Genomic DNA, 10,000 nt, shown 5'->3' with positions numbered 1-10,000 from the left:
ATTATGCCCTGTAAAACACAAGACAGCAGCGAGGGATCGTCCGGGATTTGGACGATTGGACTCTCGCACCCAAAGCCAGAATCATACCACTTGACCCAAGGGCCACTGCAAGACAGCAACTTTACATAACAACACTAACTGCTGACAAACCGGCATTCTCAGAAAAAGGCCTCTGTGTAAGCCACAATACCCTTACAAAACAGAAGATATCTGTAAGGGCTCAACTGAAATTTGAACCTGGGAGCTCTCACGGCATGAGCGAAGATCATACTCCTAGTCGACCAGACAAGGAATGTTATATGTGGCGATACTAACTGCTGACAAACTGGAATTCTTCGAAAGAAGGTTTTATGAAAGCCATATTGCCCTGTAAAACACATGACACCTGCAAGGGCTCATCCGGGATTTGAACCCGGGACCTCTTGCACCCAAAGCGAGAATCATACCCCTAGACCAACGAGCCACTAAAGCTTGACATTTTCACATGGAACCAGCAGCAGCAGATGGTCAGAATTCTTTATTTAAAAATTGAGTCAGAACGTAATTTCAGAAGCTCAAGTGTTGAAGTCGGGCTTGTGCGTCAGATGGACCCGGGGCTTCTCCTGCCCAAAACAAGATTCGCAGCCCTAGAACGACAAGTTGAGTCACTTGTTTGCCTTAAAATTGCTGTTGTTTTTGTCCACTAGCTTCAGTGAGGTAAATTGATCTTATCCATTTCACAGATTTAAGCTGCATGGCAAAAACACATAACATTATGTAAGTCGTTGTTGGAGGAGGATCGTGATAGCATCAAATAGCTATGTCAGCACCTAGTATCACAACCACTCACTAATTGGTGTGATTAAAATTGGTCTCATTCATTTATTTCACTGATTTGAAGCTGTAAGGAAAGAAGGAAAAGGTTCCACCGAGATTTGAACTCGGATCACTGGATTCAAAGCCCAGAGTGCTAACCATTACACCATGGAACCAAGACCTTCCTCAGTTGACATCTAATGCTTGCACACTAGCGTTGAAACTGGCCTTTGTGAAAGCCATGATGTCCCTCAAAACCAAAGAGAGTTGCAAGGGCTCGTCTGGGATTTGAACCCCGGACCTCTCGCACCCTAAGCGAGAATCATACCCCTAGACCAACGAGCCAGTGAAAAACAGCAGCTTCACATGGCAACACTTTCGGCAGACAAACCAGCATTCTCTGAAAAAGGCCTCTGGGTGACCCACGACGCCCTTACAAAATACCAGACAACTGTAAGGGCTTACCCATTCATTTGAACCTGGGAGCTCTCGCGGCATGAGCAAGATTCATACTCCTAGACCAGCAAGCCACTAGCCAATATGCAAGGAATATATTATGTGGCGATACTATCTGCTGACAAAGTGAAAGTATTCAAAAGACATTTTTATGAAAGCTATTATGCCCTGTAAAACACAAGACAGCAGCGAGGGATCGTCCGGGATTTGGACGATTGGACTCTCGCACCCAAAGCCAGAATCATACCACTTGACCCAAGGGCCACTGCAAGACAGCAACTTTACATAACAACACTAACTGCTGACAAACCGGCATTCTCAGAAAAAGGCCTCTGTGTAAGCCACAATACCCTTACAAAACACAAGATATCTGTAAGGGCTCAACTGAAATTTGAACCTGGGAGCTCTCACGGCATAAGCGAAGATCATACTCCTAGTCGACCAGACAAGGAATGTTATATGTGGCGATACTAACTGCTGACAAACTGGAATTCTTCGAAAGAAGGTTTTATGAAAGCCATATTGCCCTGTAAAACACATGACACCTGCAAGGGCTCGTCCGGGATTTGAACCCGGGACCTCTCGCACCCAAAGCGAGAATCATACCCCTAGACCAACGAGCCACTAAAGCTTGACATTTTCACATGGAACCAGCAGCAGCAGATGGTCAGAATTCTTTATTTAAAAATTGAGTCAGAACGTAATTTCAGAAGCTCAAGTGTTGAAGTCGGGCTTGTGCGTCAGATGGACCCGGGGCTTCTCCTGCCCAAAACAAGATTCGCAGCCCTAGAACGACAAATTGAGTCACTTGTTTGCCTTAAAATTGCTGTTGTTTTTGTCCACTAGCTTCAGTGAGGTAAATTGATCTTATCCATTTCACAGATTTAAGCTGCATGGCAAAAACACATAACATTATGTAAGTCGTTGTTGGAGGAGGATCGTGATAGCATCAAATAGCTATGTCAGCACCTAGTATCACAACCACTCACTAATTGGTGTGATTAAAATTGGTCTCATTCATTTATTTCACTGATTTGAAGCTGTAAGGAAAGAAGGAAAAGGTTCCACCGAGATTTGAACTCGGATCACTGGATTCAAAGTCCAGAGTGCTAACCATTACACCATGGAACCAAGACCTTCCTCAGTTAACATCTAATGCTTGCACACTAGCGTTGAAACTGGCCTTTGTGAAAGCCATGATGTCCCTCAAAACCAAAGAGAGTTGCAAGGGCTCGTCTGGGATTTGAACCCCGGACCTCTCGCACCCTAAGCTAGAATCATACCCCTAGACCAACGAGCCAGTGAAAAACAGCAGCTTCACATGGCAACACTTTCGGCAGACAAACCAGCATTCTCTGAAAAAGGCCTCTGGGTGACCCACGACGCCCTTACAAAATACCAGACAACTGTAAGGGCTTACCCATTCATTTGAACCTGGGAGCTCTCACGGCATGAGCAAGATTCATACTCCTAGACCAGACAAGGAATGTTATATGTGGCGATACTAACTGCTGACAAACTGGAATTCTTCGAAAGAAGGTTTGTGAAAGCCATATTGCCCTGTAAAACACATGACACCTGCAAGGGCTCATACGGGATTTGAACCCGGGACCTCTTGCACCCAAAGCGAGAATCATACCCCTAGACCAACGAGCCACTAAAGCTTGACATTTTCACATGGAACCAGCAGCAGCAGATGGTCAGAATTCTTTATTTAAAAATTGAGTCAGAACGTAATTTCAGAAGCTCAAGTGTTGAAGTCGGGCTTGTGCGTCAGATGGACCCGGGGCTTCTCCTGCCCAAAACAAGATTCGCAGCCCTAGAACGACAAGTTGAGTCACTTGTTTGCCTTAAAATTGCTGTTGTTTTTGTCCACTAGCTTCAGTGAGGTAAATTGATCTTATCCATTTCACAGATTTAAGCTGCATGGCAAAAACACATAACATTATGTAAGTCGTTGTTGGAGGAGGATCGTGATAGCATCAAATAGCTATGTCAGCACCTAGTATCACAACTACTCACTAATTGGTGTGATTAAAATTGGTCTCATTCATTTATTTCACTGATTTGAAGCTGTAAGGAAAGAAGGAAAAGGTTCCACCGAGATTTGAACTCGGATCACTGGATTCAAAGTCCAGAGTGCTAACCATTACACCATGGAACCAAGACCTTCCTCAGTTGACATCTAATGCTTGCACACTAGCGTTGAAACTGGCCTTTGTGAAAGCCATGATGTCCCTCAAAACCAAAGAGAGTTGCAAGGGCTCGTCTGGGATTTGAACCCCGGACCTCTCGCACCCTAAGCGAGAATCATACCCCTAGACCAACGAGCCAGTGAAAAACAGCAGCTTCACATGGCAACACTTTCGGCAGACAAACCAGCATTCTCTGAAAAAGGCCTCTGGGTGACCCACGACGCCCTTACAAAATACCAGACAACTGTAAGGGCTTACCCATTCATTTGAACCTGGGAGCTCTCGCGGCATGAGCAAGATTCATACTCCTAGACCAGCAAGCCACTAGCCAATATGCAAGGAATATATTATGTGGCGATACTATCTGCTGACAAAGTGAAAGTATTCAAAAGACATTTTTATGAAAGCTATTATGCCCTGTAAAACACAAGACAGCAGCGAGGGATCGTCCGGGATTTGGACGATTGGACTCTCGCACCCAAAGCCAGAATCATACCACTTGACCCAAGGGCCACTGCAAGACAGCAACTTTACATAACAACACTAACTGCTGACAAACCGGCATTCTCAGAAAAAGGCCTCTGTGTAAGCCACAATACCCTTACAAAACAGAAGATATCTGTAAGGGCTCAACTGAAATTTGAACCTGGGAGCTCTCACGGCATGAGCGAAGATCATACTCCTAGTCGACCAGACAAGGAATGTTATATGTGGCGATACTAACTGCTGACAAACTGGAATTCTTCGAAAGAAGGTTTTATGAAAGCCATATTGCCCTGTAAAACACATGACACCTGCAAGGGCTCATCCGGGATTTGAACCCGGGACCTCTCGCACCCAAAGCGAGAATCATACCCCTAGACCAACGAGCCACTAAAGCTTGACATTTTCACAAGGAACCAGCAGCAGCAGATGGTCAGAATTCTTTATTTAAAAATTGAGTCAGAACGTAATTTCAGAAGCTCAAGTGTTGAAGTCGGGCTTGTGCGTCAGATGGACCTGGGGCTTCTCCTGCCCAAAACAAGATTCGCAGCCCTAGAACGACAAGTTGAGTCACTTGTTTGCCTTAAAATTGCTGTTGTTTTTGTCCACTAGCTTCAGTGAGGTAAATTGATCTTATCCATTTCACAGATTTAAGCTGCATGGCAAAAACACATAACATTATGTAAGTCGTTGTTGGAGGAGGATCGTGATAGCATCAAATAGCTATGTCAGCACCTAGTATCACAACCACTCACTAATTGGTGTGATTAAAATTGGTCTCATTCATTTATTTCACTGATTTGAAGCTGTAAGGAAAGAAGGAAAAGGTTCCACCGAGATTTGAACTCGGATCACTGGATTCAAAGTCCAGAGTGCTAACCATTACACCATGGAACCAAGACCTTCCTCAGTTGACATCTAATGCTTGCACACTAGCGTTGAAACTGTCCTTTGTGAAAGCCATGATGTCCCTCAAAACCAAAGAGAGTTGCAAGGGCTCGTCTGGGATTTGAACCCCGGACCTCTCGCACCCTAAGCTAGAATCATACCCCTAGACCAACGAGCCAGTGAAAAACAGCAGCTTCACATGGCAACACTTTCGGCAGACAAACCAGCATTCTCTGAAAAAGGCCTCTGGGTGACCCACGACGCCCTTACAAAATACCAGACAACTGTAAGGGCTTACCCATTCATTTGAACCTGGGAGCTCTCGCGGCATGAGCAAGATTCATACTCCTAGACCAGCAAGCCACTAGCCAATATGCAAGGAATATATTATGTGGCGATACTATCTGCTGACAAAGTGAAAGTATTCAAAAGACATTTTTATGAAAGCTATTATGCCCTGTAAAACACAAGACAGCAGCGAGGGATCGTCCGGGATTTGGACGATTGGACTCTCGCACCCAAAGCCAGAATCATACCACTTGACCCAAGGGCCACTGCAAGACAGCAACTTTACATAACAACACTAACTGCTGACAAACCGGCATTCTCAGAAAAAGGCCTCTGTGTAAGCCACAATACCCTTACAAAACACAAGATATCTGTAAGGGCTCAACTGAAATTTGAACCTGGGAGCTCTCACGGCATGAGCGAAGATCATACTCCTAGTCGACCAGACAAGGAATGTTATATGTGGCGATACTAACTGCTGACAAACTGGAATTCTTCGAAAGAAGGTTTTATGAAAGCCATATTGCCCTGTAAAACACATGACACCTGCAAGGGCTCATCCGGGATTTGAACCCGAGACCTCTCGCACCCAAAGCGAGAATCATACCCCTAGACCAACGAGCCACTAAAGCTTGACATTTTCACATGGAACCAGCAGCAGCAGATGGTCAGAATTCTTTATTTAAAAATTGAGTCAGAACGTAATTTCAGAAGCTCAAGTGTTGAAGTCGGGCTTGTGCGTCAGATGGACCCGGGGCTTCTCCTGCCCAAAACAAGAATCGCAGCCCTAGAACGACAAGTTGAGTCACCTTAAAATTGCTGTTGTTTTTGTCCACTAGCTTCAGTGAGGTAAATTGATCTTATCCATTTCACAGATTTAAGCTGCATGGCAAAAACACATAACATTATGTAAGTCGTTGTTGGAGGAGGATCGTGATAGCATCAAATAGCTATGTCAGCACCTAGTATCACAACCACTCACTAATTGGTGTGATTAAAATTGGTCTCATTCATTTATTTCACTGATTTGAAGCTGTAAGGAAAGAAGGAAAAGGTTCCACCGAGATTTGAACTTGGATCACTGGATTCAAAGTCCAGAGTGCTAACCATTACACCATGGAACCAAGACCTTCCTCAGTTGACATCTAATGCTTGCACACTAGCGTTGAAACTGGCCTTTGTGAAAGCCATGATGTCCCTCAAAACCAAAGAGAGTTGCAAGGGCTCGTCCGGGATTTGAACCCGGGACCTCTCGCACCCTAAGCGAGAATCATACCCCTAGACCAACGAGCCAGTGAAAAACAGCAGCTTCACATGGCAACACTTTCGGCAGACAAACCAGCATTCTCTGAAAAAGGCCTCTGGGTGACCCACGACGCCCTTACAAAATACCAGACAACTGTAAGGGCTTACCCATTCATTTGAACATGGGAGCTCTCGCGGCATGAGCAAGATTCATACTCCTAGACCAGCAAGCCACTAGCCAATATGCAAGGAATATATTATGTGGCGATACTATCTGCTGACAAAGTGAAAGTATTCAAAAGACATTTTTATGAAAGCTATTATGCCCTGTAAAACACAAGACAGCAGCGAGGGATCGTCCGGGATTTGGACGATTGGACTCTCGCACCCAAAGCCAGAATCATACCACTTGACCCAAGGGCCACTGCAAGACAGCAACTTTACATAACAACACTAACTGCTGACAAACCGGCATTCTCAGAAAAAGGCTTCTGTGTAAGCCACAATACCCTTACAAAACACAAGATATCTGTAAGGGCTCAACTGAAATTTGAACCTGGGAGCTCTCACGGCATGAGCGAAGATCATACTCCTAGTCCACCAGACAAGGAATGTTATATGTGGCGATACTAACTGCTGACAAACTGGAATTCTTCGAAAGAAGGTTTTATGAAAGCCATATTGCCCTGTAAAACACATGACACCTGCAAGGGCTCGTCCGGGATTTGAACCCGGGACCTCTCGCACCCAAAGCGAGAATCATACCCCTAGACCAACGAGCCACTAAAGCTTGACATTTTCACATGGAACCAGCAGCAGCAGATGGTCAGAATTCTTTATTTAAAAATTGAGTCAGAACGTAATTTCAGAAGCTCAAGTGTTGAAGTCGGGCTTGTGCGTCAGATGGACCCGGGGCTTCTCCTGCCCAAAACAAGATTCACAGCCCTAGAACGACAAGTTGAGTCACTTGTTTGCCTTAAAATTGCTGTTGTTTTTGTCCACTAGCTTCAGTGAGGTAAATTGATCTTATCCATTTCACAGATTTAAGCTGCATGGCAAAAACACATAACATTATGTAAGTCGTTGTTGGAGGAGGATCGTGATAGCATCAAATAGCTATGTCAGCACCTAGTATCACAACCACTCACTAATTGGTGTGATTAAAATTGGTCTCATTCATTTATTTCACTGATTTGAAGCTGTAAGGAAAGAAGGAAAAGGTTCCACCGAGATTTGAACTCGGATCACTGGATTCAAAGTCCAGAGTGCTAACCATTACACCATGGAACCAAGACCTTCCTCAGTTGACATCTAATGCTTGCACACTAGCGTTGAAACTGTCCTTTGTGAAAGCCATGATGTCCCTCAAAACCAAAGAGAGTTGCAAGGGCTCATCCAGGATTTGAACCCAGGGCCTCTCGCACCCTAAGCGAGAATCATACCCCTAGACCAACGAGCCACTGAAAAACAGCAGCTTCACATGGCAACACTTTCGGCAGACAAACCAGCATTCTCTGAAAAAGGCCTCTGAGTGACCCACGACGCCCTTACAAAATACCAGACAACTGTAAGGGCTTACCCATTCATTTGAACCTGGGAGCTCTCGCGGCATGAGCAAGATTCATACTCCTAGACCAGCAAGCCACTAGCCAATATGCAAGGAATATATTATGTGGCGATACTATCTGCTGACAAAGTGAAAGTATTCAAAAGACATTTTTATGAAAGCTATTATGCCCTGTAAAACACAAGACAGCAGCGAGGGATCGTCCGGGATTTGGACGATTGGACTCTCGCACCCAAAGCCAGAATCATACCACTTGACCCAAGGGCCACTGCAAGACAGCAACTTTACATAACAACACTAACTGCTGACAAACCGGCATTCTCAGAAAAAGGCCTCTGTGTAAGCCACAATACCCTTACAAAACAGAAGATATCTGTAAGGGCTCAACTGAAATTTGAACCTGGGAGCTCTCACGGCATAAGCGAAGATCATACTCCTAGTCGACCAGACAAGGAATGTTATATGTGGCGATACTAACTGCTGACAAACTGGAATTCTTCGAAAGAAGGTTTTATGAAAGCCATATTGCCCTGTAAAACACATGACACCTGCAAGGGCTCGTCCGGGATTTGAACCCGGGACCTCTCGCACCCAAAGCGAGAATCATACCCCTAGACCAACGAGCCACTAAGGCTTGACATTTTCACATGGAACCAGCAGCAGCAGATGGTCAGAATTCTTTATTTAAAAATTGAGTCAGAACGTAATTTCAGAAGCTCAAGTGTTGAAGTCGGGCTTGTGCGTCAGATGGACCCGGGGCTTCTCCTGCCCAAAACAAGATTCGCAGCCCTAGAACGACAAGTTGAGTCACTTGTTTGCCTTAAAATTGCTGTTGTTTTTGTCCACTAGCTTCAGTGAGGTAAATTGATCTTATCCATTTCACAGATTTAAGCTGCATGGCAAAAACACATAACATTATGTAAGTCGTTGTTGGAGGAGGATCGTGATAGCATCAAATAGCTATGTCAGCACCTAGTATCACAACCACTCACTAATTGGTGTGATTAAAATTGGTCTCATTCATTTATTTCACTGATTTGAAGCTGTAAGGAAAGAAGGAAAAGGTTCCACCGAGATTTGAACTCGGATCACTGGATTCAAAGCCCAGAGTGCTAACCATTACACCATGGAACCAAGACCTTCCTCAGTTGACATCTAATGCTTGCACACTAGCGTTGAAACTGGCCTTTGTGAAAGGCATGATGTCCCTCAAAACCAAAGAGAGTTGCAAGGGCTCGTCCGGGATTTGAACCCGGGACCTCTCGCACCCTAAGCGAGAATCATACCCCTAGACCAACGAGCCAGTGAAAAACAGCAGCTTCACATGGCAACACTTTCAGCAGACAAACCAGCATTCTCTGAAAAAGGCCTCTGTGTGACCAACGACGCCCTTACAAAATACCAGACAACTGTAAGGGCTTACCCATTCATTTGAACCTGGGAGCTCTCGCGGCATGAGCAAGATTCATACTCCTAGACCAGCAAGCCACTAGCCAATATGCAAGGAATATATTATGTGGCGATACTATGTGCTGACAAAGTGAAAGTATTCAAAGGACATTTTTATGAAAGCTATTATGCCCTGTAAAACACAAGACAGCAGCGAGGGATCGTCCGGGATTTGGACGATTGGACTCTCGCACCCAAAGCCAGAATCATACCACTTGACCCAAGGGCCACTGCAAGACAGCAACTTTACATAACAACACTAACTGCTGACAAACCGGCATTCTCAGAAAAAGGCCTCTGTGTAAGCCACAATACCCTTACAAAACACAAGATATCTGTAAGGGCTCAACTGAAATTTGAACCTGGGAGCTCTCACGGCATGAGCGAAGATCATACTCCTAGTCCACCAGACAAGGAATGTTATATGTGGCGATACTAACTGCTGACAAACTAGAGTTCTTCGAAAGAAGGTTTTATGAAATACATATTGCCCTGTAAAACACATGACACCTGCAAGGGCTCGTCCGGGATTTGAACCCGGGACCTCTCGCACCCAAAGCGAGAATCATACCCCTAGACCAACGAGCCACTAAAGCTTGACATTTTCACATGGAACCAGCAGCAGCAGATGGTC

General features: G+C 44.9%; 17 non-coding genes across 17 annotated transcripts; all 17 read right to left on the bottom strand.

The window, feature by feature from the left end:
* Positions 1 to 391: 391 nt before the first annotated feature.
* trnap-ugg (transfer RNA proline (anticodon UGG)) lies at positions 392 to 463 on the bottom strand. The gene has a single exon. It is a non-coding gene; the product is annotated as a tRNA-Pro (tRNA).
* Positions 464 to 899: 436 nt separating this feature from the next.
* On the bottom strand, positions 900 to 971 carry trnaq-uug (transfer RNA glutamine (anticodon UUG)). The gene has a single exon. It is a non-coding gene; the product is annotated as a tRNA-Gln (tRNA).
* An 831-nt stretch (positions 972 to 1,802) lies between these two features.
* On the bottom strand, positions 1,803 to 1,874 carry trnap-ugg (transfer RNA proline (anticodon UGG)). Its single transcript has one exon. It is a non-coding gene; the product is annotated as a tRNA-Pro (tRNA).
* A 436-nt stretch (positions 1,875 to 2,310) lies between these two features.
* On the bottom strand, positions 2,311 to 2,382 carry trnaq-uug (transfer RNA glutamine (anticodon UUG)). The gene has a single exon. It is a non-coding gene; the product is annotated as a tRNA-Gln (tRNA).
* A 961-nt stretch (positions 2,383 to 3,343) lies between these two features.
* trnaq-uug (transfer RNA glutamine (anticodon UUG)) lies at positions 3,344 to 3,415 on the bottom strand. The gene has a single exon. It is a non-coding gene; the product is annotated as a tRNA-Gln (tRNA).
* An 831-nt stretch (positions 3,416 to 4,246) lies between these two features.
* On the bottom strand, positions 4,247 to 4,318 carry trnap-ugg (transfer RNA proline (anticodon UGG)). The gene has a single exon. It is a non-coding gene; the product is annotated as a tRNA-Pro (tRNA).
* Positions 4,319 to 4,754: 436 nt separating this feature from the next.
* Positions 4,755 to 4,826, bottom strand: trnaq-uug (transfer RNA glutamine (anticodon UUG)). Its single transcript has one exon. It is a non-coding gene; the product is annotated as a tRNA-Gln (tRNA).
* Positions 4,827 to 5,657: 831 nt separating this feature from the next.
* On the bottom strand, positions 5,658 to 5,729 carry trnap-ugg (transfer RNA proline (anticodon UGG)). The gene has a single exon. It is a non-coding gene; the product is annotated as a tRNA-Pro (tRNA).
* Positions 5,730 to 6,157: 428 nt separating this feature from the next.
* Positions 6,158 to 6,229, bottom strand: trnaq-uug (transfer RNA glutamine (anticodon UUG)). The gene has a single exon. It is a non-coding gene; the product is annotated as a tRNA-Gln (tRNA).
* Positions 6,230 to 6,326: 97 nt separating this feature from the next.
* On the bottom strand, positions 6,327 to 6,398 carry trnap-agg (transfer RNA proline (anticodon AGG)). Its single transcript has one exon. It is a non-coding gene; the product is annotated as a tRNA-Pro (tRNA).
* Positions 6,399 to 7,060: 662 nt separating this feature from the next.
* trnap-ugg (transfer RNA proline (anticodon UGG)) lies at positions 7,061 to 7,132 on the bottom strand. Its single transcript has one exon. It is a non-coding gene; the product is annotated as a tRNA-Pro (tRNA).
* A 436-nt stretch (positions 7,133 to 7,568) lies between these two features.
* Positions 7,569 to 7,640, bottom strand: trnaq-uug (transfer RNA glutamine (anticodon UUG)). Its single transcript has one exon. It is a non-coding gene; the product is annotated as a tRNA-Gln (tRNA).
* A 97-nt stretch (positions 7,641 to 7,737) lies between these two features.
* Positions 7,738 to 7,809, bottom strand: trnap-agg (transfer RNA proline (anticodon AGG)). Its single transcript has one exon. It is a non-coding gene; the product is annotated as a tRNA-Pro (tRNA).
* A 662-nt stretch (positions 7,810 to 8,471) lies between these two features.
* trnap-ugg (transfer RNA proline (anticodon UGG)) lies at positions 8,472 to 8,543 on the bottom strand. Its single transcript has one exon. It is a non-coding gene; the product is annotated as a tRNA-Pro (tRNA).
* A 436-nt stretch (positions 8,544 to 8,979) lies between these two features.
* On the bottom strand, positions 8,980 to 9,051 carry trnaq-uug (transfer RNA glutamine (anticodon UUG)). Its single transcript has one exon. It is a non-coding gene; the product is annotated as a tRNA-Gln (tRNA).
* Positions 9,052 to 9,148: 97 nt separating this feature from the next.
* Positions 9,149 to 9,220, bottom strand: trnap-agg (transfer RNA proline (anticodon AGG)). Its single transcript has one exon. It is a non-coding gene; the product is annotated as a tRNA-Pro (tRNA).
* Positions 9,221 to 9,882: 662 nt separating this feature from the next.
* On the bottom strand, positions 9,883 to 9,954 carry trnap-ugg (transfer RNA proline (anticodon UGG)). Its single transcript has one exon. It is a non-coding gene; the product is annotated as a tRNA-Pro (tRNA).
* Between the last annotated feature and the right edge of the window lie 46 nt (positions 9,955 to 10,000).

The sequence above is a fragment of the Danio rerio genome, chromosome 13 (genome assembly GCF_049306965.1).
Source record: "Danio rerio strain Tuebingen ecotype United States chromosome 13, GRCz12tu, whole genome shotgun sequence".
Lineage (NCBI taxonomy): Eukaryota > Metazoa > Chordata > Actinopteri > Cypriniformes > Danionidae > Danio > Danio rerio.
Note: the sequence above shows the minus strand (reverse complement) of the source record. Positions and strands in the feature narration are given on the sequence as shown.